This window comes from Podarcis liolepis, assembly GCF_965112155.1.
Source record: "Podarcis liolepis genome assembly, chromosome: 1".
Lineage (NCBI taxonomy): Eukaryota > Metazoa > Chordata > Lepidosauria > Squamata > Lacertidae > Podarcis > Podarcis liolepis.
Window position 1 is genome coordinate 79,938,831 of NC_139554.1, and position 27,532 is coordinate 79,966,362.

At 46.1% G+C, this 27,532-nt stretch overlaps 3 long non-coding RNA genes across 3 annotated transcripts in view; 2 read left to right on the top strand and 1 right to left on the bottom strand.

The window, feature by feature from the left end:
- LOC310699268 overlaps positions 1-15,628 on the top strand; it is a 36,545-nt gene extending 20,917 nt beyond the window's left edge. The window contains exon 2 of the long non-coding RNA XR_014522031.1: positions 14,850-15,628. This is a non-coding gene — a long non-coding RNA (uncharacterized lncRNA). The remainder of the gene's footprint in view (positions 1-14,849) is intronic.
- A 2,566-nt stretch (positions 15,629-18,194) lies between these two features.
- Positions 18,195-27,532, bottom strand: part of LOC310699227 — a 43,873-nt gene continuing 34,535 nt past the window's right edge. Inside the window, exon 3 of the long non-coding RNA XR_014522013.1 lies at positions 18,195-19,142. This is a non-coding gene — a long non-coding RNA (uncharacterized lncRNA). The remainder of the gene's footprint in view (positions 19,143-27,532) is intronic.
- Positions 22,259-27,497, top strand: LOC310699276. Its single transcript, XR_014522032.1, has 2 exons — positions 22,259-22,835; positions 27,375-27,497. It is a non-coding gene; the product is annotated as an uncharacterized lncRNA (long non-coding RNA).

The following is a 27,532-nucleotide window of genomic DNA, read 5'->3' on the forward strand; positions in this document are numbered from 1 at the left end:
CTTTAAATAGTTCCAGTACAGATTTATGCCCTCTCAGTTCTTGTTTGGGTACTTTGAACTTACCATCTTTCCTCCCCACCTTCAGCAATTGCTAGCCCCACCCCCCAAAAAAAAACTCCATTTTATTTTAAAGATTAATATGCCCTGGTTCTTCTCAACATTTCCTGCTCTTCTTCATAATCTTGGGCTGGACAAGGGTGTCCCCTTCCCTTTTTTTAGCTCTTGCCCAGCCTGAGACTCTGAAGAAAAAGAATGCAATCTAGATGACTCTGGCTAGGAACTCATGTCAGCAGCTACAGGGGAGAGGAAGGCAGCTGGAACCAACAGCAGTCACAGCTGCATTTACAGTCGGATCCTGTGCATATAAACAGTGGCGTAGCGTGGGGGGTGCAGGGGGGGCCGGCCACACTGGGTGCAACATCGGGGGGGGCGCTCGAGACTCGAGTGCTAAAATGCACAGGTTAGGGGGCGCAAATTACTTGCCTTGCCCCGGGTTCTGACAACCCACGCTACGCCTCTGCATATAAATGTGTGCAGTGCTAGATTACCAAATAGCCAGAGAAGGCACTGCCCTATGGGCCCCACACTTTTTAAGTGCCCCGCAATACCTGATCTTGAAAGAAAATTACAACCAAGCTTTAATGGTTCAATGCTATCCCACTAGAGTGGAGGATCCCAAAATTTCGACTGCCCAGGGGCCTCCCCAGGCCCAGAGTTTAATCCAGTTGTGTGTGTGTATGCACGCAGACATATAAAAGGAGGGTGGCGTTTTCTTTTTCAGCCACACCATCTTGCAGACCCTCCAAGTGTCCCTATTTTCCAGGGATATTCCTGGATTTACAGAAGTTGTCCCAATTTCTGATTTGATCCCCAAATGCCTCGCTTTTAATTGGGATGTGTCTAGTTTCATCAGAGAAATGTTGGCGTGTATGCATCTTGCTCTTTTCTCACTCTCTCGCCCTTCCCCATCTTAGTTCTTCTGAATCATGGGGTCAGGGGTGTCAGTGAGCTCCAGTTAATAGAAATAGTGCTCCGGATCCATTCCAGTCCAGCTTCCGCGCTGGTCATGGGACCGAGACGGCTCTGGTCACCCTAACAGATGATCTTCGTAGACAGCTGGATCGAGGCGGGTCGGGGCTGCTGATTCTTCTAGATCTGTCAGCAGCTTTCGACATGGACGATCACAAACTTCTGGACCACCGCCTTGCCGACGTGGGGATCCAGGGCACAGTCCTTCAATGGCTGCGCTCGTTTCTCTCTGGTCGGGGACAGAGAGTGGTGCTTGGGGGGGGGGAATTGTCATCGCGCCACTCCTTGGTGTGTGGAGTACCTCAGGGTGCGATACTCTCCCCGATGCTTTTCAACATCTTTATGCGCCCCCTCGCCCAGCTTGTTCGGAGTTTTGGGCTGGGTTGCCATCAGTATGCCGATGACACCCAACTCTATCTGTTGATGGATGGCCATCCTGACTCGGCCCCAGACACACTGACCAGATGTTTGGAAGCTGTGGCTGGATGGTTACGTGGGAGCCGGTTGAAGCTAAATCCTTTGAAGACAGAGGTCCTGTGGCTAGGACAGGGCGATATGGGAATGGGGGGGCAACTCCCATCTCTTGCAGGGGCGCAATTAGTGCCAGCACCGTCTGTTAAGAGTTTGGGTGTAATCTTTGACACCTCCCTTTCCATGGAGGTGCAGATTGCAGCTATAACAAAGGCGGCATTTTTCCATCTCCGCCAAGCTAAGCAGTTGGCTCCTTACCTCTCTCGCCCTGACCTAGCCACTGTGATCCACGCGACGGTCACCTCCAGATTGGATTATTGTAACTCGCTCTACGTGGGGCTGCCCTTGAGACTGACCCAGAAACTCCAGCGGGTGCAGAATGCTGCAGCGAGAGTCCTTACGAGGTCTTCGCTGTGAGATCACATTCACCCGGTGCTACACCAGCTGCACTGGCTCCCGGTGGAGTACAGGATCAGGTTTAAGGTGCTGGTTTTAACCTTTAAAGCCCTATACGGCCTAGGACCCTCGTACCTATGGGGCCGCCTCTCCTGGTATGCCCCACAGAGAAATTTACGGTCTTCAAATAAAAACATCTTGAAGGTCCCAGGCCACAGAGAAGTTAGGCTGGCCTCAACTAGAGCCAGGGCTTTTTCGGCTGTGGCTCCGATCTGGTGGAACACTCTGTCACAAGAGACCAGGGCCCTGCGGGACTTGACATCTTTCCGCAGGGCCTGCAAGACAGAGCTGTTCCACCAGGCCTTTGGCCAGGGCACAGCCTGACTCCCTCCCTTGGCAATCTTCGCGGAGCTCTGGCCCAATGGTTGCCAGTGGCCTGAATTAATTAATTTTATAATGAATGATTTTAGAGTGTTGTTTATGTTATACTTTTATACTGTTTTATTGTTGTTAGCCGCCCTGAGCCCGGCTTCGGCTGGGGAGGGCGGGATATAAATAAAATTTATTATTATTATTTATTATTAAAGCGGTGCTTTAACAGGAGGGAGGAGGGATGAACAGTTGTTTGCTGAAGTTGGAGCTCTCCTCCACCTTCTAGTTTGCAAGCACCATCTCCTATGCAGTCGTGACTAGATTCCTTTTCCTGAGAGGTCCCTCGTACAGTGTGCAGTGGTACCTTGGTTTGCAACCGTTTTGGATTACAACCATTTTGGATTACAACCATGTCAACCCGGAAGTGCGTGTCCCCTTTTTTATTATTACAACCCCCCCTTTTTTCCAGGCCCCATTGGCAAAAGTGTGCCTTGGGTTACAGCCTGGACCTCTGGAACGGATTATGGTTGTAAACCAAGGTACCACTGTATCTGACTTAAAACGGCCTGCCTATGTGTGCTTTAAATGAATGCACCCACGGAATTTCTTTTTTAAAAAGTTAGTTCTATTCTTTCTGGGTCTAACAACAGGCATCAAGAATCAGGAGCTGCTGTATTTAAAAAAAGCTTTATTTAGAGGAATAAAGTCCTCAGATTGCCAAGCCCTTAACATTAAGGGAGTGTCAACAAATCACAAGCTCTTCCATTACAGTTGTGCTATTTTTTTGTGACATAGCAGGAAGGAAATAAATAAAAGCAAGTGTCTAAAGCACATGACAAAAAGGATTGCAGCATCAACATCAAAGCCCATGCATTTGTATGGGGAGGAGGCACTCAGAGGGGAATTCTTTCATTTGCACGGTGCTTTCGCTGGCTCAGCGATAGAGCGACTGTTTTGCATGCAGAGCACCCCAGGTTCAATCCAGGTCAGCGTGCAGAAGCTTCCAGGCATCTCCAGGTAGGGCTGAGATAGATCTCTGCCTGGAGATCTGGAGATCTGCTTCAAGCAAGTGTAGATAATACAGAGCAGGATGAACCAGTGGTCTGATTCAGTCTAACAAAGCTCCCTATGTTTCTCTGATGGGGGGAAATTCCTTTTAGAAAACCTAACTAATTGTACTTTCTGAAACTGTCTTTGAAGTGAAATGCAGCTCTCCATCAAACATTTGCACTTGCTCCATCTTCCATGTGACATTGGAAGATGGCTATCATATCTCCTCTCAGTCTCCTCTTTCCCAAGCTAAAAAGACCCAACTCCCTCAACCATTCCTCATAAGGCTTGGCTTCCACACCCTTGATCATTTCGGTGCCTGCTTCTGCACCCATTCCAGCTTATCAATATCCTTCTTAAATTGAGGTGCCCAGAACTCTCTTTTTTAATGTTTATGATTTTCAATTTTATACATTTCAGTAATTTTAACATTTTGAAACTCAACTTCCTTCCCCCTCTTTCTGCAGTTCCCTAAATTTATTTATTTTATATCTTTTTTGCATATTCCAAATTAACTTAACTTAATCATTTATTCATCTACTTTAAATGTATACTCTAATAAAACTGCAGGTCATTACCATAATCCTACCAATCTGTTTGCAGTTTGTTTGTAAATATTCGATAAACCATTCCGATTCTTTTTATAAAAAGTTTGTCATCTTGATTTCTTTTTTCACTGGTAGATTTCACCATTTCTGCATATTTCTGCTGCAGATGTCTCCCTGGCGCGAGGGGCGCTCTGCTTCAGGGCACCCCGCGCGCCGGGCGGCAGGCTGCTATTCGCAGCGTGGGGAGCCCTGCGGGAACTCCCGCAGGGCTCCCCACGCTGCGGATCTCTGCCCAGCACGCGGGGCGCTCTGCTTCAGGGCGCTCCGGGCACGGGGCAGCAGGCTGCTATCTGCAGCGTGGGGAGCCCTGCGGGAACTCCCGCAGGGCTCCCCATGCTGCGGATGTCTGCCCGGCGCGAGGGGTGCTCTGCTTCAGGGTGCCCCGCACGCCGGGCGGCAGGCTGCTACCTGCAGCCTAGGGAGCCCTGCGGGAACTCCCGCAGGGCTCCCTAGGCTTGCGGATAGCTTCCTGAAGCCTGGAGAGAGAGAGGGGTCAGTGCGCACCGACCCCTCTCGCTCTCCAAGCTTCAGCGAAAGTCTGTATTCGCCCCATAGGACGCACACAGATTTCCCCTTCATTTTTGGAGGGGGAAAAAGCGCGTCCTATAGGGTGAGAAATACGGTACATTATATATCATTTCCCAATAAGCTTTAAGCTTACTATAAGATCACCACATGTAATAAAAAGAACCTTCTTTCTTTTTACATTTCCAACACTTATTTGATTGGGATTTATACATTTTTGCCGATTTACTCAGTGTTAGGTACCATCAATATAACATTTTCATACAATAGCATGCTGTGAATTTTATATCCATATGCCACAATCATTCCCATGCTTCCATATCTATAGTATAGCAAATATCTATTGCCCAATGTATCACTGAGGATTTTACTTGCTCATCCTTTGTCTCCCATTCTAATACTACCTTATACATTTTAGATAGCACTTTTACATTACATTCAAACAGATTTCTCTCCAATTGTGATGTTTGTTTCCCAAACTCTCATATTCTATCTTTCTTAAATATTTCTTCAAATGATGATATTGTATCCATGTTGTTAATTTCCCTGATAAATCCTTAATTTCTTTTCATTGATACTCCCCCACTCTAGTTTTAATAAATTTCTATAAGTTGTCCAACTTTCTATCATATTCTTCATCTTTATCTCTATGGCTTCCAATGGTGAGAGTTAAAGTGGTGTTTTGGCCTCTAATAGATTTTTGTATTTATCCCATACTCTAGACAGATTTTTCCTAATTATATGATTTGTAAATCCTTTATGTACTTTTACCTTTTCATGCCATAAATAAGCGTGCCATCCGAAAATATTATAATGACCTTCTAAATCAAAAATATGTGAATTCTCCAATGTCATCCATTCCTTCAACCAACAAAGACCAGGTGCTTCATAATATAATCTTATATCTGGCAGGGAGAAACCTTCTGTCTCTTTTGCATCTATCAGTATTTAATATTTTATTCTCATTTTCCCCCTTTTCCAAATGTATTTAGAAATATCTTTTTGCCATGCATTGAAAGAATGCCAGTCACCAGAACTGATGGAAACAAAAATAACATTCTAGGTAATACATTAATTTTTGTAGTCAACACTCTACCTAACAGTGAAAGATGCATTCTTTTCCAAATTTCCAAATTTCCTTTAATATCTTCCCAGGTTTTTTAATAATTATCTTTACACAGATTTATATTAGTTGCTGTTAACCATTCACCTAAATCCTTAAGCTTCCTTTCAATCTTCACAGGGCATAGCTATCTCATGGTAACTGCCTCCTCTAGAAACTGGCATTGTTGCAAGATCTCGGTTTTTTAAAGCAGGCTTTAACTTGCAGGAATGTGTTAACTACCCACCCATGCCAGGTAAAGTGTATTTATCATAGAGGTAGGTGATTAAATCACTGCATTCTATAATGCATCAATCTGTGCCTCCCTCAGCTTTCTCTGGTTTTATCAACAGGGTTGCAAAAGGCAGCGTTCCCATAAGAATTGCTTCATTGCCTCACTGCGCTGTTTCTCATTATGGACTGACTCAGTAATGGAAAACAAAACGCTTGTGAGTTTCCCTCATTCCAAACTGCAACTGGCTTTTCAGTTGCAGTTGTAATCCAAGAGCCTTAAAAATATCCCTTCCTCACTTAAATACATGAATAAATATAAAATTCTCAATGGCACCCTTTTAGAATTCTTGCATTGCTACTTGGGAATTGTAGATTTGGGGCAGGGAAGGAAACAGATTGCCCAGGCAGCTGTGGCACATTCTGCTGCCCTTCACATGGCACTGTGAACCACCACACGTACCTTGAACCACAGTGGGTCTGCGGCACTGGTTTTTCCTCCAAATGGTGGAACCCACAAGGATTTTGTTTTCCCAACAGCCATACTTGCAGATTGCCTTTGTAAAGGCCATATCCTCGGGATGGAGATGGAGAGAGCGTGCAATGTTTTGTTTTGTTTTTCTCACTTGGCCAATCTCAGACAAACTAATTGTTAGGAGCCAATGTGTAGTTCTATAAATCATTTTAGTCAGTTAAATTTAAGAAGAATTTTTGCGCTTCCCGCTTTCCTTTGAAAATGGAAGGTTGCTTTATTTTAAACGCTATGTCATAAAAGGTAGTTGGGGGTGGGGATCATTTAGATCAAAGGGAATGCTGGTTGACCCCATAAAATGTCATTTGAGTTCATTTCATTATTTGAAGCTCCTGGAAGTTGTAACTCACCCACAACACATGCACCCAGAGTTGCATCCAACACCATTCATACCAGATCCATTTGCACAACAGGAATTTTCCTCCTCTTCTTTCCAAATGCACCCCTGAAATCTACTCTGAAGGGTCCCCAAACCCTCTGGAGCAGATTTGATAGGTGCAGGGAGGCCGCAAGGGGAGGAGAGGAAGGAGAGGTTCCGTTGCACAAGCATGTATTTGTGCAATCCACACCACAACACATAACTTTATCTTCCCTTACATAAAAAAATCCTACATGCCCATACACATGCCTACAAATTGCAACTTATATGAATCACTCAGAAGGTGTTATAACAAATCCTTCTTTTATTCTGCCTCCGTTTCAACTCACCAGGTGTAGCAGGCAAGGGCGGTTCTATTATGAAACTAACAAAGCTTAAACTGCAGGGCCCCAATCCCGCAGGGGCCCCAGAAGTGACTTTAGTCCAGATGGCTTCAAATTTTGGGGTCTACAAGACCCAATTTGAATTGCATGACTCAAATGGATTGGTTTTTGTTGTATGTATGTATTTTATCCTAAAATTTGAGAGTCAGTAGCACAGATGTTGCAAAGGTGTGGTGATCTGTTGTGGAACAACCCCGTTGAAGAAGATAACAGAGGTTACCCAGACCTTGTTGCTGGTTACACAGGGGCCCCCATGATAGTTCAAGCTTCAGGGCCCCTGAAATGGAGGTCCACCCCTGCTGCTCCCAGCCAGTGGGGCCTTTGACCACAAAGAGTTGGATGACACCCAGCACCTCCTCAGCTATATGTTGACTTCTGTGGGCCCTACAGTGAGGGTGTGTGGCAGGGGCAGTGAGGAAAAGGCCGGTCCTGGTCCTGAGAGCAGCGAACTCATCCTTATCACTGCTGCCATCAGTGAGTTCCCTCCGCTGTCCTGGTGGAGTGTGGCCTTGGGTGGGACGCAGTAGGACAGTTCTGGATTATGAAAGCTGACACCATAATTTGTTAGTCTTTACAATGCCCCACAATTCTGTTTTTGCTATAACAGACAACACAGCTTTCCCTCTGGAAGCAGCAACAGTAGGTGGTGCTGAACACATGGGTCTTTCTCATGAAATCACCCACCACCTCAAACATACTCAACAAGACCTAAACACTCAGACCCCAACAGCCTGAGTCTATGTATGAAAGGGAAGAGTTTTAATAAAAGTCACTGTCACATGAACTGGTACACAAGAAGTCTGTTGCATTAAGAATCCCATATAGTTGGCTGTGGTAAACTAGAATACTAGAAACCACATGACAACCACAACATGACAACTCCCAGATCACATTTCCTCAACACTTTCTCATACTCATTGTGGTATGTTAAGTGGCACTATGGTCTAAACCACTGAGCCTCTTGGGCTTGGTGATCAGAAGGTCAGTGGTTTGAATTCCCGTGATGGGGATGTCCCAGCTCCTGCCAACCTAGCAGTTCAAAAGCACGCCAGTGCAAGTGCAAATAGGTACCGCTGCGGCGAGAAGGTAAACGGCATTTCCATGCACTCTGGTTTCCATCACAGTGTCCCGTTGCAGCAGAAGTGGTTTAGTCATGCTGGCCACGTGACCCAGAAAGCTGTCTGTGGACAAACGCCGGCTCCCTCGGCCTGAAAGCGAGATGAGCGCACCGCAACCCCATAGTTGCCTTTGACTGGACTTAACCGTCCAGGGGTCTTTTACCTTTTTTACCTATGTTAAGTCTACCAGAGTTGGCTGAATAATTTCCCTTTTAATTAGCACTTTCCAAGTCCAGTCTCATGATTCCCCAAAAGTGAAAAGACTACTGTCAGGAGCCAGAGTTAAGCAAAGGTCAGCAATAAAAAACCACAGGGTGAGCGCTTTTTCCAAGCACTATTCAAAGAAACCAAAACAGTGCAGGCAACCCTTCTCAGTAGGTTTTGCCTCAATGAGGCAGATGCAAGGACTGAAGGTCCCTCTCCTCCTATCCAGGGTTTTTTCCAAACAGTCACAAACTGTATCAGTGCACAACCAATCTCTGTTCTGCTCTTTTCACAACTATGTGTGTTCTAGGAGACCAGTGGGGAAGGGAGCTGGTTACAGCAGGAGGGGGAGAATCCCTGGATTCTTCAGCAGCATGTCTCATCTCGGCCTCCCTCCTCTCCAGCCTCTGCTTCTGTGTGTTTCTGGACTGCTCTTTGCCATAGATCTTCCTGCTCACTACACCCTGTTGCCTCTTCAGCTTCCGACACCTCCTTCTCCCAGTCTGCTCCCTCTTCTACGTCTGACCACTCATCATCGTCCCACCACTGACCCCCTGGCTCTGAGCCTTCCTCCCCTGGGGTTCCCCAGCTGGTGCCTCCCACCGTTCCTCTGCATCCCGTCAGTCCATGACAACTACCCTTCTGCCTACCTGCTAAGGGGCTCCAATATCAGCAGCTTTTTCTGTTGGGCCAAGTGCAATCCTCTACTCTGCAGCCTCAAAGTTAAAAATGGCATATTCTCACCTATGCCACAATTCTCACCTATACCACCCCCCATAATTCTGCATCCAAAAAGTCTTTACAAACCTTGCTGTGCCTGAAGAAAATAAACTGCTAGCACATTTGCAGAACTGGACAGTAGTAATAATAATAATAATAATAATAATTTATTATTTATACCCCGCCCATCTGGCTGGGTTTCCCCAGCCACTCTGGGCGGTTTCCAAAAGAATATTAAAATACTGTGATACATCAAACATTAAAAGCTTCCCTAAACAGGGCTGCCTTCAGATGTCTTCTAAAAGTCTGGTAGTTGTTGTTCTCTTTGACATCTGGTGGGAGGGCATTCCACAGGGAGGGCGCCACTACCGAGAAGGCCCTCTGCCTGGTTCCCTGTAACTTGGCTTCTCGCAGTGAGGGAACCGCCAGAAGGCCCTCGGTGCTGGACCTCAGTGTCTGGGTAGAACGATGGAGGTGGAGACGCTCCTTCAGGTATACTGGACCGAGGCCGTTTAGGGCTTTAAAGGTCAGCACCAACACTTTGAATTGTGCTCGGAAACGTACTGGGAGCCAATGTAGGTCTTTCAAGACCGGAGTTATATGGTCTTGGCGGCCGCTCCCAGTCACCAGTCTGGCTGCTGCATTCTGTATTAGTTGTAGTTTCCGGGTCACCTTCAAAGGTAGCCCCACGTAGAGCACATTGCAGTAGTCCAAGCGGGAGATAACCAGAGCATGCACCACTCTGGCGAGGCAGTCCGCGGGCAGATACGGTCTCAGCCTACGTACCAGATGGAGCTGGTAAACAGCTGCCCTGGACACGGATTTAACCTGTGCCTCCATGGACAGCTGTGAGTCCAAAATGACTCCCAGGCTGCGCACCTTCAGGGGCACAGTTACCCCATTCAGGACCAGGGAATCCTCCACACCTGCCCGCCTCCTGTCCCCCAGAAACAGTACTTCTGTCTTGTCAGGATTCAATCTCAATCTGTTTGCCGCCATCCATCCTCCAACCGCCTCCAGACACTCACACAGGACCGTCACTGCCTTCACTGGTTCTGATTTGAAAGAGAGGTAGAGCTGGGTATCATCTGCATACTGATGAACACCCAGCCCAAACCTCCTGATGATCTCTCCCAGTGGCTGCATGTAGATGTTGAAAAGTATGGGGGAGAGGACAGAACCCTGAGGCACCCCACAAGTGAGAGCCCAGGGGTCTGAACACCCATTCCCCACCACCACTTTCTGAACACGGCCCAGGAGGAAGGAGCGGAACCACTGTATAACAGTGCCCCCAGCTCCCAGCCCCTCAAGACGGTCCAGAAGGATGTTATGGTCGATGGTATCAAACGCCGCTGAGAGATCCAGCAGAACTAGGAAACAGCTCTCACCTTTGTCCCTAGCCCGCCGGAGATCATCAACCAGTGCGACCAAGACAGTTTCAGTCCCATGATGAGGCCTGAATCCCGACTGGAAGGGATCCAGGGTTCAGTATGGCTTCAAATTAGATCGGGGGCTGTGTTGAGATTCCCGCATTGCAGGGGGGTTGACTAGATGACCCATGGGTCCCCTTACAACTCTACAGTTCTATGATGCAGATATGTTAGACGCCCAGAGTGGCCAGGGAAACCCAGCCAGATGGGAAGGGTATAAATATTATTATTATTATTATTATTATTATTATTACTACTACTACTACTACTACTACTACTACTACTATAGAATACAGGTTGAGCTAGTAAACTGTGATGGTTGTTTTTTCTTTGATGGTGAACACTAAATGTCGACTTCCACTTACCCTTATGACTCTTGAATAAACATGACTTAATTGGAGACCTGTCTGGCTTAGATTCTTGTTTCCAGAGGCATAGCCATGTTAATCAGTTTCAGCAAAATCAGCAAAGTGTCTAATGGCACCTTAGGGATGAACAAATGAATTATGTCATCAGTTTCATGGACAATAGATGCAGGAAAAGTTATCCTCAGTTGTAGGCTGCTTTTTATAAGGGCAGGAGTTATAAGCAGTGAAGGGGCCAGCCCAAGGAGGGGATGCAGCTCAAAATTCTACAAAATGCACACACACAACCTAGATGCAAAGCTCTCTAGTTATCAAGCAGTTTTAAAAGAAGAAAAGAGTGATGTCATCTAAGATCTAAGGTGGGCATGAGATAATACAAAGTAGTCTTAAAGCAATGAGTTGGGAAGGAAATCTAGGGTTAAAGAAGTTAAGAAGGCAATGAGGAAGACAATGAGCCCTGAAGCATGGCACAAGGCTGCATGTGGGATGGTGAATCTGGAAGAGCTTTCCAAGAAAGTGGGGGCCCAGCATAAGATTGCTCCACAGGGGAACAAGGAAGCAGCTTCCCCCTCCTGTGGAGCAATCTTGTCTTGTGCTGTGTTGTGACATTCAGGTGGGCGCTCTGTGTTAATCCAGCCAGTGTGGTGACTTGCCCCACCCCAAAGTCTGTATGTGCCACCCGTGACGCAGCGGTAAACCCTCAGACATAGTGGGAAATAGCTTCCCACAGAGATGGAGTGATCTGCAATTAACCTGGGGTGTTGCTGGTTCTTCTGTGCCAGCTTTGTAGTAGTATTGTGAAATTTTGAAACTGAGGTTTGCCTTTTTAAAAATAATATTTCCTTAATGTTGGGTGCCTTCCTTGTTGGCCGCTTTATAAAGTATTATTTTCTTGAAAAGCAATTTGCCAAAACTGCTGAACGAAGGAACGAACAGCTAAATGGAAACTGGCAGATCCACCCATCCCTTCACCTCACACTAATATTTTGCAGCAGATCTCACTTGTAATCTTCAATCCCTTCCCAGCTAGGATCTGAAAAATAAACAGCACAGCATCTGTTCTTTTCTTCCAGTTTGATGGATTAGCTTTATTATTATAAAAAGCGGAGTCTGTCAATGTCCATTTTCCTTTTCTCCACTAGAGGGAGCTCCAGCAACGTTAGTCTTGTGGACATACAAGTTCCTAATGGAACGGACATGCCGTGGAACCTCATACAGTGGTACCTCGGGTTAAGAACTTAATTCATTCTGGATGTCCGTTCTTAACCTGAAGCACCACTTTAGCTAATGGGGCCTCCCGCTTCCACCACGCCACTGACGCATGATTTCTGGTCTCATCCTGAAGCAAAGTTCTTAACCCGAGGTACTATTTCTGGGTTAGCGGAGTCTCTAACCTGAAGCATCTGTAACCTGAAGCATCTGTAACCCAAGGTACCACTGTATTATGTACCACCCTCCTTACGAATGCTTTGGGTTACAAACTTCACTAACCCAGAAGTAGATGCCCCTTGTTGCGAACTTTGCCCTGGGATGCGAGCGGAAGTTGCGCGCCGGTGGCACGGCAGCAGCAGGAGGCACCATTAGCGAAAGCGCGCATCATGCTACAAGTGGTTACAGCTTAAGAACAGACCACCGGATTGAATTAAATTCGTAACCGGAGGTACCACTGTTCTAGGTGGTGAACTCTCAGAGCCTGGCACAGGAAATGTAGTTGGTATAACTCAGGCATCCCCGAACCTGGTCCTCCAGTTGTTTTGCGACTTCAGTTCCCACCATCCCTGACCACTGGTCCTGTTAGCTAGGGATGATGGGAGTTGTAGTCTCAAAACATATGGAGGGCAAGTTTGGGGATGCCTGGTCTAACATTTATCTCCCACCTATAACCATACTACTGAGCCTTAATTTGTTATCTGTGGCCCTCATCACCCAGTTGTATAGGGTGACTTTGGATGATGGGTGGGCAGGTAGTTATTGTTGTTTAGTCGTTTAGTCGTGTCCGACTCTTCGTGACCCCATGGACCAGAGCACGCCAGGCACTCCTGTCTCCCACTGCCTCCCACAGTTTGGTCAAACTCATGCTGGTAACTTCGAGAACACTGTCCAACCATCTCCTCCTCTGTCTTCCCCTTCTCCTTGTACGCTCTTTTCCAACATCAGGGTCTTTTCCAGGGAGTCAAAATAGAAATAATAGAAATAGAAATAGAAATAATAGAAGTAGAAATAATAATAGAAATAATAATAGAAATAGAAATACTTTATTGTCACTACACCATTTGTTCACAGTGTGAATAAACGAGCCCCCACCCCACCCCAATTTCTCAGTCCCTGTTACACTCTGTGTGCTGTCGTATGACCACCAACCCTGAACGTCAGCTGCAATGTTGCTGTCTTCCATTCAGCAGCCTCACGGCCCATGGGTAGAAACTGTTCTTTAACCTGTTGGTGTGGCTTATCATCCTTCTATATCTCCTGTCCGAGGGCAGGAGATTAAAAAGGTGCTGGCCAGGGTATGAGTCATCCCTGAGAATGTTCCTCGCTCTTCTGAGGCAACGGTCTCCTGCGATGATATCTAGGACATCTAGCGGACTCAGGGGACAGCCCATGATATTGTGTGCTGTCTTCACCACCCTCTGGAGAGACTTTCTGTCCACGGCTGTCAAACCAGCGTACCACACCATAATACAGTAAGAGAGAACACTTTCTATCGTGGACCGATGGAAGGAAATCATCAGTTGCTGTCTGACATTGTTTTTCGCAAGACCCTAAGGAAATGAAGTCTCTGATGGGCCTTCCTAACCACCTGGGCTGTGTTGACCTTCCAAGTAAGGTCTTAACTAAGATGGACTCCCAGGAATTTAAAGGAAGAGACTCTCTCCACACAGCCCCCCGATATACAACGGGGCTAGCTCCCCTCTCTTCCTCTGAAAGTCCAACACCATCTCCTTTGTCTTGCCAATGTTTAGGTGCAAATTGTTCTCTGAGCACCATGTGGATACCTTTTGACCCTCCCCCCTGTACACAGATTCATCTCTGCCTGTAATTAAACCCATTATGGTGGTGTCATCAGCAATTTAATAATTGCAGTAGTTGGGTCAGGTGAAATGCAATCATATGTGTACAACAAGGTCCAGCGCCGAGGGCCTTCTGGCGGTTCCCTCACTGTGAGAAGCAAAGCTACAGGGAACCAGGCAGAGGGCCTTATTGGTAGTGGCGCCTGCCCTGTGGAACGCCCTCCCATCAGTTGTCAAAGAGATAAACAACTACCTAACATTTAGAAGACATCTGAAGGCAGCCCTGTTTAGGGAAGCTTTTAATGTGTGACATTTTAATGTATTTTTAATCTTTGTTTGAAGCTGCCCAGAGTGGCTGGGGAAACCCAGCCAGATGGGCGGGGTACAAATAATAATAAATTATTATTATTATTATTATTATTATTATTATTATTATTATTATTAAGTATGGACTTAGCAGCATCCCTGTGGAGTGCCAATGCTGAGCTTCAGGGAGGTAGATGTAACAGGCCTAATCTTCACTATTTGTGTCTGATCTCTCAGAAAGTCTTTAATCCAATCACAGATGTTAGAAGAAAGGTCCAGGTCCCTTAATTTTCTGAATAGAATGTCTGGAAGGATGATATTGAAAGCCGAGCTATAATCAATAAACAGCATTCTGACATAATTCCCTGGTCTCTCCAGATGACTCACTGCAAGGTGAAAAGCTGTAGCAATGGCATCATCTGCTGACTTATTTCTCCTATAGGCGAACTGGTGTTTATCAAAGTCCAGTGGAAAACATTTCTAAGGTGTTGAAGGACCAATCTCTCGAAGCATTTTATCACTACAATGAAATGAGTCTATAGTCATTTAGGCAATTAATTGATGTTTTCTTTGGGACTGGGATAATGGTAGCCACTTTCAAACATGATGGAATACAGGACTTCTGGGTTAGCGCCTCTGGCAATGGCGGATTTCCTCTGATCGGGAGGAATCCGCTCCGTGAGAATTAGGGTCTGGACCGCCGCAGCGAGGTGGAGACCCACTAAAAACCACAGGCGGGAGAAGCCTGTGGACGTGGGATTCGGCTGGCACCTTTCGCGCCTCCCCTACTCGCGGGGAAACCCGGTTTCGGGGATCCGGAGTGACGTGGGGTGAATGGCGTGGTGCTTCGAATTGACTGCTCTTTTCACGGAGTGAAGCCGCATTGCTGTTGCCGGAGAGCGCTGACTTTTTCCTGTGGACAATTGGATTTTAAACAACTGCCCGTGAGTAGAACGGAAAATTGGACTATGAAATTTCTTAATTTGGCACCGAAGCGGGAAGGTCTAAACAGGAAGTCCGCCTTCCGCTTTTGTAAATAGATTGAAGCAAAGACATGGCAAGCTAGAGTCTGGAAAGTCGTTTGTAAAGGATTAAATTTTCATCATTTAAAACTACTGAACCCCCCTTGGAAGCAGGAGAAGAGGGGGGAATCTTTTTTAGACTGTCTAAACCTGCAGAAGAGAGAGTAAAGAAAGGTAAATTTCCACCGTCTTGAACCTGGGAGCGGGGTGTCAGGACAGACGTTTTGGGGAAGTTCATTGACTGTGGACAAACGTTTTTCACAGATAGTCAAAAAAAGAGAAACATATTGATTCCATTGTTCCCTTGTGCATTTAAAAGGAACAAAATATCCGAAAAAGGAAAGGAACTTTGTTGCTAGATCTGCTTTTAAAAAGACGGATACAAATAGAAATTGTCTCCCCTAGAGGGAGCTTGTGAAACTGTTATTAGAGTCGAACTGGGGAGCTTTGCAGCTGTAGAGATTAAAGATCGTGGGACCAGACTTTGACCTTGAACAAGAATGTGCTTAGAAGAAGCTTTAGTGCTTGCTCTTTGCAAGACAAGTGCTTTATTGGAACAGTTACATGAGAAGATGGATTTGATGACTGTTGCAGTCGGAAATTTGGGACAAACAGTGAATACCTATATAGAACCCACTCAGGAATTAATCCAGGAATGTGCTTTGACAGATCAGATAAAGGAGGAGATTGTTGCTGAACCTCAAGTAGCAGAAATGGAGAGAGTTGCGGCCCAGCAGGAACATGAGTTGTTGGATTTGACGAATGAACCTGGAAAAAGTCAGATTTGGAGAGATTGAGTTCTGTTTGGTTTGGAGATGGGGGGCTGGATGGATCCCCCTATGCAGGGATGTTTTGACCTTCCGAGTCTGGCTTTGGGCCGAGGGGAGCTGGGAGTTGTGGGGGCCCTTAACTTTGGAGGGACTTTGAAACATGCCTTTAAATATCATATGGATTTCAGTGTTGACTATGGAGAATGGGCTGACTTGTCGAGAAGGGACAAAGATATTGTCAAGTTGGAGTCTCCCCGAGAGAAAGGAAGGAAATTAAGAATAAGATCAGCAGAAGATAAAGTAAAGTACAGGTATAAACATGAAGAAGACCTGCGGAAGGGACATGGAAAAGACTTAAGAGCCTCGGATAGAAGGTCACCAGGTTGATGGACTAGATGGATGGGATAGAAAGGACTGACAAAACCCGAGACCAAGAAGAAGAGACAATGGATGAAGATTGGAAGAAAGTTTTAAAAATTTATTTAGAAAATCATCGTAAAATTAATGAGTATTAGAAAAATGTGGGAATGAAATTATTTGACTTTAGCAGAAATGTTAAAAAGAATTATGTAAGAATATGTTATGGTTAAAAGAATTAGGTATAAATAAGACTTAAGTTTTAAGCTTTAGGGTTTTTATGGTAAAATAAGGTTAAAATAGATTAAGGTAATTTAATGACAGAATATTGTGAAAGATGGAAAGGATTTGCTGAGATAATTAATAACTAGAATACAAAAAAGGGAGGTGTGAGGAGGTCGATGAAATAAGTTAATGAAAGTTAAGGATTTGGGAATATTGGATTTGTTTTTAATTTTTTTGTTTATTTTTTATTTTTGATTTTGATGTATTGTGTGTTTTGTTTTTTCTTTTTGACTTTGGTTTTTATTGATTTGTATTGTTTAACTGCTATTTTTGTCTACCTTTTTCTTTCTTTTTCTTTTTCTCTTGTTTTTCCTTATTTTCTCTCTGTAATTCTAAATTCTCAATAAATATCATTTTTTAAAAACAAACAAACATGATGGAACACAAGCGGTTTGCAGAGAGATGTTGAAAATCCTCGTCAAGACCCCTGCTAATTGATCAACGCCATGAAATGACTCAGTTCCACCTGCAGTCCCAAGAGGATGGAAGTGAATACAATGCAAAGGTTTGATTCCACGAACGGTCACGAGAGGGCACAATTGTATTAAGAAAGGGCTGCAAAGCCCTATTCAATGGAAGTGTTGGATTGCACTATTTCTCCGCACTTCTGAATATCAAATCCAAGTCATAGGCTTCACCTACCTGGTCTCCTCCATATCTTATCACACACCAATTCCCATCGACTCCAGCCAACATAATCAATGGTCAGGGATTATGGGAATGTCATTGCAAGGATTGTCTGGGAGAACAGGGTCAGGAAAGGGGGCATTACTGAGATCCATGGGGAAACAAGGCACCAACTTGGTCCTTGCCTGGTCTGTTCTCTCAACTGGCATCCTGTGTGCTTTGTGCTGCAGCAGTTGCTTGACCTGTGGAATATCTGGTTGCAGGGAAGAGTGTTCGTACTGTTTGTAGTGTCGATCAGGAGTGCCAACTTGAATAAAATATTGGGAGGGGCAGATAAGCCCCCCCCCCGCTTGATCCTATGGCTCTTATGCCTCTAGCTTGTCCCCCAGATGTTGCTGAACCACAACTTGCTTTGAACAATTTGCCCAAAACTTTGCTGACAAAATTGCTTGGATCCATTGTGATTTGGACACTATAGTTGACACAGGTCCAGTGAATACAATGCTTGATGTTTTATTTTGTTTTCAGATGAGCTGGAAGCCGCCCAGAGTGGCTGGGGAAATCCAGCCAGATTTGCATGTTATAAATAATAAAATTATTTAAATTATAAATGTTGTTGTTGTTCACCATCAACATCATCATCTTTGGACCCTGCTTGACCAGTGATAATGGACATTTTGCTATTTCTACAGCCTGGGGATGTGGACAGGATCCTTGGAAATGTACCCCATGTGTGATGGATCCTTGTCCTTCATGGCTCACTAAAAAGGCCAGTGGTGGACTACCCTGGTGCCTCCCCCCCAAACCTCAGGCTTTATATACATTATTTATACAATGAGTCCCATCTGATTGGCTGATTCTGCTTCCCTCCTGCAGCCTGATTGGGCTGCTCCTGCAGGCCAATCCATTGTTGCATTCTAGGATCCTACCTGCCTATTGTTCTAGGATCCAACCTTAGTACATAACAGCAGGGTTCCAGCATCCCTTAAGGAGGCAGTTATAATATGTTTATTGAAAAAGCACCTCGCTGAATCACACCATACTAAATAATCACCGACCAGTTTACAATATCCCATTTCTAGGCAAGGTACAGAATGTGAGGTGGTGTTATGAACTGGCAGGACACCAAGGAAGGGGAAGAGGACCCCGGTGAGGAGTGTAGCCACAATTGGTACGCACCAGTAGACACTGCTGTTGTCCCACCCACTTTTGCCCTGTTCCCACCTAACGGCTGCACATGTCCTTTCCCCAGAAGGCTGCTGAAATATACTCTGAGTCGAGTGTGGATTTCATGCTCTTTATTCAGCTCATAGTAGTGAGGAATGAAAGTTCCCCTAGAATATCTGCTTTATATACATTATTTACACAATGGGCCGCACGTGATTGGCTAATTCTGGGATTCTCCTGTAGGCCAATCAGGTTGCGGATTCACTTCCACCTGGAGCTGGATTGGGTAGCTCCTGCGGACCAATCATACTGCTGCATTGTTCTAGGACCAATCAGACTGCTGCATTCTGGACCCTATTGTTCTAGGACCAATCAGACTGCTGCCTTTTGGGTCCTATTCAACTCAGTGCATACCAGCTGCCAATGACGGAAAGTAGCCCTTGAACCTTCTCCATTCTGGCACTTTGGGTGTAGGAGAGTAACCCATGCCTCTCTCCACTGACAGACAGCGGCTCTCCAGCTCCCTCCTTCCCAGACAAGATGTCTTTCTCAGCCCAGATGCCCAAGGATCCTTCTTTCAGCCTTTAACCATTTGTGGCCTTTTAGATGTGGAAGGGATGTTTTCGATTTATTTCTTTTTCCTCTTGTTCTTCGTATGGTTCTTAAGTATCTATTGGTTACCCTGGGAAAGATAAAGCGAATAATACATCATCATCTTCGATGCTGGTAATTAAAGCATCTTTTCCCTTTTCCCAAAAGAAGGGGAAAACCCCATTTCTGTCTCTTAGATCACTTCTGTCATCTTCAGCAAAGCCCTATCCTTTCATCTTCTGCCTCTAGAGGCAGGAGTTAAACAGGCAAGATTCTGGGCCCAATTATTATAAAGCGGTGGTTGAGATGGTGCCAATGAGTTGCTGGCAACAGTGCGTGTGTTTTTGCTATCATCATAGTGATCAGAGTTTCCCCAGGGAGAGTAAATCCAGATTAAATAAGGAAAAAATATGGGCAGCCATTTTGATGGCAATGGTGTCATGTGTGAAGACTGTCGAAATCATGTGTGCATGTGTCACAATAAACACCTGTTTGGAAGCACCTTCAGGGAACAAAGAAATGGAACACTGGAAACAAGAAGCTGCTACCCACTTGTCAGCTTCGCAACGTGTCAGCCAGCCTGGCCTGCCTTCATTCCAGGCTCCTCCATCAAATAATTCCACAAGCACCAATACCATGGTCCCATTTACAGCTCAGGATTAGGTAAGGCTCAACCCACCCACAGCTTTTAAAGTAATGCTATCATGCACTGTGCATTCTGCATATCAAGTTGTCATTGATAACCACAGCTCTTCATTATTTAATGTTGCGTTGAACATTCAGTGTTGCTTAAGGGGAGCAAGCTACACATTATTTCAGCATCGGAGCTCTAGACAAGCCTCTCCATGCCCTACTTACTTGCTTAAAGCCAGAAGTTCCTGTTTTTTTACTTCGTGTTGTTTTTCTTCATGGGAAAAAAATAAGTTGCATTTCCAGGAATGTTTGTAATTCCCATGTAGAATTTAAAAGGTAAACACTTATCTGTGATCCTCTTAAAGCCAATAAAACTACTTTGAATAAATTGTAAACAGAAACTTGTGCCCCTATTTATAACAATTTACAAAGGGGTAGCTATCTTGCAGCAAGATTGGGCCCTCTCTTGTACCACATTTAAGATTAGCCCATCCATTATGCCACAAGCTTTTGTGGATTTCATAATGCATCTGATGAAGTGGGTTGGGTTCTTGGAACAAATGCTTTTAGTTTAAGCATGGTGCTGATAATATCAAGGTCATATGCTTGATCCCCGTACTTGTACATGTTCCTGCACTGCAGAGGGTTGGACTAGATGAGCTATGCGTTCCCTTCCAGCTCTATGATTCTACTGCACGTACACAGCATGCGCACAGAGAACAGGCATGCCAGGAAGGAGAGACTGGAACTTTTCTTCACCACATTTAATAATAATAATAATAATAATAATAAATTTTTATTTATATCCTGCCCTCCCCAGCCGAAGCCGGGCTCAGGGCGGCTAACAACAATAAGAAAACAACAATACAACATTCTAAAATCATTTCATTATACAGTTAATTCAAATCAAATTGATGGCAACCATTGGGCTAGAGTTCTGTGAAGACTGCCAAAGGAGGGAGTCAGGCTGTGCCCTGGCCAAAGGCTTGGTGGAACAGCTCTGTCTTGCAGGCCCTGCGGAAAGATGTCAAGTCCCGCAGAGCCCTAGTCTCTTCTGGCAGAGCGTTCCACCAGATCACAGCCACAGCCGAAAAAGCCCTGGCTCTGGTTGAGGCCAGCCTAACCTCTCTGTGGCCTGGGACCTCCAAGATGTTTTTGTTTGAAGATCGTAAGTTCCTCTGTGGGACATACCAGGAGAGGCAGTCCCGTAGGTACGAGGGTCCTAGGCCATATAGGGCTTTAAAGGTTAAAACCAGCACCTTAAACCTGATCCTGTACTCCACCGGGAGCCAGTGCAGCTGGTATAGCACCGGGTGAATGTGATCTCGCAGCGAAGACCCCGTAAGGAGTCTCACTGCGGCATTCTGCACCCGCTGAAGTTTCTGGGTCAGTCTCAAGGGCAGCCCCACGTATAGCGAGTTACAATAATCCAGTCTGGAGGTGACCGTCGTGTGGATTACAGTGCTAGGTCAGGGCGAGAGAGGTAAGGAGGCAACTGCTTAGCTTGGCGGAGATGAAAAAATGCTGCCTTTGTTATAGCTGCAATCTGCGCCTCCATGGAAAGGGAGGTGTCGAAGATTACACCCAAACTCTTAACGGACGGTGCTGGCACTAATTGCATGCCTGCAAGAGATGGGAGTTGCCCCACCAATCCCATATCATCCCGACCCAGCCACAGAACTTCTGTCTTCGAAGGATTAAACTTCAACCGGCTCCCACGTAACCATCCAGCCACAGCTTCCAAACATCTGATCAGTGTGTCTGGGGCCGAGTCAGGATGGCCATCCATCAACAGATAGAAGAAGAAGAAGAGAAGAGTTTGGATTTGATATCCCACCTTTCACTCCCCTTCAGGAGTCTCAAAGCGGCTAACATTCTCCTTTCCCTTCCTCCCCCACAACAAACACTCTGTGAGGTGAGTGGGGCTGAGAGACTTCAAAGAAGTGTGACTGGCCCAAGGTCACCCAGCAGCTGCATGTGGAGGAGTGGAGACGTGAACCCGGTTCCCCAGATTACGAGACTACCACTCTTAACCACTATACCACACTGGCTCTCTTATAGAGTTGGGTGTCATCAGCATACTGATGGCAGCCCAACCCAAAACTCCAGATAAGCTGGGCGAGGGGGTGCATAAAGATGTTGAAACGCATCGGGGAGAGTATTGCACCCTGAGGCACTCCACACACCAGGGGGTGGCGCGATGACAGTTCCCCCCCAAGTGCCACCCTCTGTGCCCGACCAGAGAGAAACAAGCGCAGCCATTGAAGGACAGTGCCCTGGATCCCCACGTCGGCAAGGTCCAGGAGTTCGTGATCGACCATGTCAAAGGCTGCTGACAGGTCTAGAAGAATCAGCAGCCCTGACCCACCTCAATCCAGCTGCCTGCGGAGATCATCTGTTAGGGCGACCAGAGCCGCCTCGGTCCCATGACCAGCGCAGAAGCCGATGTTTCATCCAGAAACCCACCAAGCTGTTCAGCAATCGCTCTCTCAATAGACCTTACCCAGGAACGGAAGATTTGAAACCAGGCAGTAATTGGATAGACCTAAAGGATCAAATGATGTTTTCTTTAAGAGTGGGCGCACCACTGCCTCCTTCAATTCCCCTGGGAATGTCCCGGTGCCAAGGGACAAATTGATGATAACCCCTAGGGGGGCCCGCACCTCGTCTGGACGGCCTCTAATCAGCCAGGACAGGCACGGGTCAAGAGGACAGGTGGTGGGCTTTCCAGCTCGGAGTAGTCTGTCCACATCGGCTGGGGATATCCAGTCAAAGTGGTCCAATACTGGACCCAAGGACAGTCGATTATCTATGTTTCAGCAATATTTTATCCGGCCCACCTGGGGTCTGAATTAGTACAGATCATATACAGTACTGGCTTCCTTAAAAGGTAAAGGACCCGAGTCCTGAATTCTGCAAGCAGGGAAAGGGAATGGGGGGTAGGTTGGGGACAGAGGTGTACAGTGGTACCTCGGGTTACATACGCTTCAGGTTACATATGCTTCACGTTACACACTCTGCTAAGCCAGAAATAGTGCTTCAGGTTAAGAACTTTGCTTCAGGATGAGAACAGAAATTGTGCTCTGGCGGCGCGGCGGCAGCGAGAGGCTCCATTAGCTAAAGTGGTGCTTCAGGTTAAGAACAGTTTCAGGTTAAGTACGGACCTCCGGAACGAATTAAGTGTTAGGATATTTCCGTTCCACCTTGAAAGGGAGCAGGATGTTTGTGTCACAGCCTGCGTATTTCCTGTTTTCACAGGATGTTTCTGTTGTGTTTTTGCTTTTGTCTCTCTCTGTCTGGAGACACTGATGCAGGCAGTCATGTCTTTCTTTGTTCTGATCAACGCTGAATAAAACTTGTAAATAATGCTCTCCTGAGTGCGACTTTTGCTGTGCATTATCTGCTGATAGAGTGTGCATGAGCTTTGGAATGTGGCAAGATATTTTCTAGAAACTCATGTCACTAATTGCTGATACTGCGTGCCTACGGGAGATCGATGGATTGTCCGGCAGACGGCTTGGGGCCATGATGGACTTTGTCTCCCTGGCAGTATCCCAACAACAGGTTATGGGCCCAGATTCATGGCACTTACAGGAGAGTAAGACTGCAACAGACTGCGTTGAGGTATGTGGAGGAAAAGCGAAAGTGAGGCTTTTTGTTTGCCGCGGCAAGAGCTTTTGATGTCCGGCAGGCCTAATTGGTCTGGGAGCTGTGCCAAGCAAGCTTCGTGATTTATGAGATGCCGAGATAAGAAGTTTCTTAAGTGAATAAGACTCACGGCTCAAATAAAAAGCTGGAATGGAGTTTTTCCAAGCTTCTGAGGCTGCTGAGTGCCCAAAGCTAAATCGGCACAATTATAAAACCTTGGCAAAATGGTGTGAGAGTTTGCTGCGTCAGTTTGGAGTGTGGCATACTGTGTCTGAAGCCCCTCCAGTTCCTCTGACAGATAGATGGAGAGCCCAGAATTCGAGGGCCATTGAAGTAATAGTCTTGTCCGTCTCTCTGGAGGAAATTAAAACGTTAGCTGGCAACATGACTGCACGTAAGATGTGGAATGCTTTGAAGAGAGCCCACCAGCCAGTCATCCCAGCCCAGAGTTTGACTGCATCGGAGGTCCTGGCTGTTTCCCAGAATGCGAGTGAATGCAGGGATGCCGAGGGCACCGGTTGCAAGCTGCAGGGGGAGCTGACTGTCACGTCATCCCAGGCAGCATTCCAGCCTCCAGGGGGAGCCAAGGAGTCGGCAGCTGAGAGCTCTGTTTCTCATGGGAGCCAAGGTCATCCTCACAGATATCGGAAGTCTAGAAGTAAACAGAGACAGATGCCTTTCCTGATGACACAGACGCTCCTCTTGAAGGAAATCTCAAAACCACGCCCAGTAAGCTGTGGGACACTGAGCAAGTTGTCTGCAGCACCTGGAACATATAGTACATCTTTGATGGTAGTGTGCAGACTTGCCAGTTTCACAATCCCTTCTCCTGCGATTCGCAACGTCTTTCCGTCAGCCAGGTGGATCTCACCTACTTGAGGTTTGAAGGAGATAAAGAGATGGCGGTCCTTTGAGACATGGCAGGTACACCCCGAATCAATAATAAACCTGGCCTTGGCCTTTGGAGCAGTCTTTCTGGCAAGCAAAACCTTGTTTTCCACCGGCGTGGGTGTTTGCAGCTTGCCCCCCTGCTCCTGGCCATCAGACTTGCCTTTAGCCTTTGGTGAAGCTGTGCCAGCAAACAAAGCCTTATTTTCCACTGGCGTGGGCTCTTCACCCTCCCTCTGCTTCTGGCCATCTGCAGGCATCTGTTCAGTGCCTTCCAAGAGAGGTGACAAAACCTTCTGTGTGCATCATGAATGCATCCTGCATGAAGAACTTTGTTAGTTTGTGCAACACAACAAGAATCAACATTAGACACAACAGCACCATTGTCATCATAAGTTATACAGAACAAACCATCTATAAACTTTGCATGCTTAACCTGAAGTACCACTGTACCTAGTACCTAGATGTGCATGCACAGCCCTCTCTTCTCATTCATCTACAGCCAGTGGGAAGCCAAGCGAATGCTCTAGCCATGCATGTCACTTGATCTGACTTCAGGGAGATGTGATTGGCTGGGAGGAGAGGGAGGGCAAAAGCTGCAGCAGCCATCTTTAGTTTGAGAGGAAGAGGGGAGTCATCTGATTTGCAGAGAGAGAGGAAAGAGTGCATTTAATATGCAATTAAATAGGAGAGTCCCAGATAATTTCCTGGCTTGATCAGACCCCAAAGCCCCACGTTTCTTCCTGCATGTTGTTAATTGGTTGCACTGCAATCCTGTGCTTTTCTACTGAGAAGTATGCCCCATTTGGTTTAATGGTTGCTTTCTCCTAAGTATGGGAGGCTAGGGTTTGTCTGCGTGCATGTCTCCTCAGAAGTGAGCCCCACTGAGTCCGCTGGAACCTACTTCCTGGTAACTCTGGGATTGCAACCTGTGAGCAATCCCCATTGAGCTCAGTCCCGACTGCATTGCAGGGGGTTGAACAAGATGGTGCTTGCCAACTCTGCAGTTCTATGATGGAATGGTGTAATTACGAAGTTCAACAGTTTGTTTCCTTTCATTTGTCTGCTGCAGTTTGTTTTTGCATACGTTGCTTTAGATTGTTTAGATCATTCCTTTGGGATTAGCTGCAGTTTTATCATGTCTGAACTTCCCTAGGGGTCTTGTGGGTGGAAGTGTGAGAGAGAGAATGGGAGGAGAAAGAGACTGTGTAGTATTAGACCTTAGCTGGGTGTAAATTGCTCATCTGTACCATGGGTGAATTGTGAGCCTACTCCCTGCCCTCTCCAGGTATTTCCCCATCTCCAGTAATGCAATTGTGAGTTTGCTTGTGGAGCATATTTCCCCATGTCCTGTGGGAGAAGATGGGTTCTCCTTTGGAATTACAGTGGTACCTCGGGTTACAGACTCCGCTAACCCAGAAATAGTACCTCGGGTTAAGAACTTTGCTTCAGGGTGAGAACAGAAATCGTGCTCTGGCGGCGCGGCAGCAGCAGGAGGCCCCATTAGCTAAAGTGGTGCCTCAGGTTTCAGGACAGTTTCAGGTTAAGAACGGACCTCTGGAACGAATTAGGTAAGTACTTAACCCGAGGTACCACTGTATCTCCAGATGCTGGCCAGATGTAGAAGAGGGCAGTGCTCCTGCATCTTTAATACTTGTGAGGAAGAGGGAATTTCAGCAGGAAAAAATACACCTGATGAAATTCGCCCTTCTATTAAAAGTTGACGAGCACTGTCTTCTTTTGCATCTGCTGCTCTTCCATCATATACGGAGCTGCAACATTTTCATGTCATTTAGCAGCTTTATGACAGGCAGAAAATCAATAGGGGAGGTTCTGACCAGCATCTGCAGATACTGTGATGAGAAGAACTTCACGTGTTGTTATTCTGCTTGTCATAAGCTACCAAAGGATCACACATGCAAGCCTCGAAGTGATTGTACAGTGGTACCTCAGGTTACATACGCTTCAGGTTAAGTACGTTTCAGGTTACAGACTCCGCCAACCCAGAAATCTTACCTCGGGTTACGAACTTTGCTTCAGGATAAGAACAGAAATCGTGCTCCGGCGGCGCAGCAGCAGTGGGAGGCCCCATTAGCTAAAGTGGTACCTCAGGTTAAGAACAGTTTCAGGTTAAGAACAGACCTCTGGAACGAATTAAGTACTTAACCCGAGGTACCACTGTAATGGAGTTTTTTGTGAGCCTGTTGCTGAAAGCTGAGTTGGAGGTTGGCCAGATTTTCTGCATCTCACTTTCCTCAGTCAGGGAGCGGGTTAAATTTAGGACTCCTGTGCATGGATAGACTGCAGAAAAAAATAAGAACTATAATTAACTTTTTAATTAATAAAATAAAAGAGGTAGTGGGAGCCAGTGTGGTGTAGTGGTTAAGAGCGGTAGTCACGTAATCTGGGTAACCGGGTTCGCGTCTCCGCTCCTCCACATGCAGCTGCTGGGTGACCTTGGGCCAGTCACACTTCTGTGAAGTCTCTCAGCCCCTCACAGAGTGTTTGTTGTGGGGGAGGAAGGGAAAGGAGAATGTTAGCCGCTTTGAGACTCCTGAAGGGGAGTGAAAGGCGGGATATCAAATCCAAACTCTTCTTCTTCTTCATAATGCCCACCTTGCAGGAGTTTGGGAGGGCAGGCTTGTCTGTATCATGAAAAACTAATAAAAATCTTAATGTGATACTGTAGTGGTCAGGTGGGATTGCTATGAGGAATTATAGCAAATATAGAGTAAGCCATCTGTGTCAGCAATGAAAGCATTGCGTTGACTGAGCTTAAACTATTTTGATATGATTCTTGATCAACCCACACCTCTGCATCCCTGTTCCATTTCTCTTTCCTCACAAGTCACGTACACACTTAGGCTCCTGGGTCATCAAGGATAGTGGGCAGTTTCGTTGATCTAGTTTTTCTGATATGTTAATCTTAGGATGTTAATCTTAGGGCCAGGAAACAGGTCTCACATAAAGGTGATAATGATCGCTGTCCTCCTGGCCACCCTTCTTATCATGTGTATTGATTGCTTATGACCTCCTGGGTTGCTGAAAACACTCCTTTGAAGTTTTCATTCATTTACCCCAAAAGTATGCATCCTTAACTAGTGTTTGTAGTTTAACTTTGTCCCCACATGAGGTTTATTGAAATGCTCAGAAGAAATCTGATTGGTTCTTACAAACACTCTGTAAAAGTTCTTTTGTGAATAAAACGACCTGGGCCGAGGGGTGGAGGCACGCAGAGATTATTATACGCACCCTTCCCAGAATCTTGCTGGTTCAAGCCTCTGTGTGTATTCTTATTAATCAGAGTTCAAT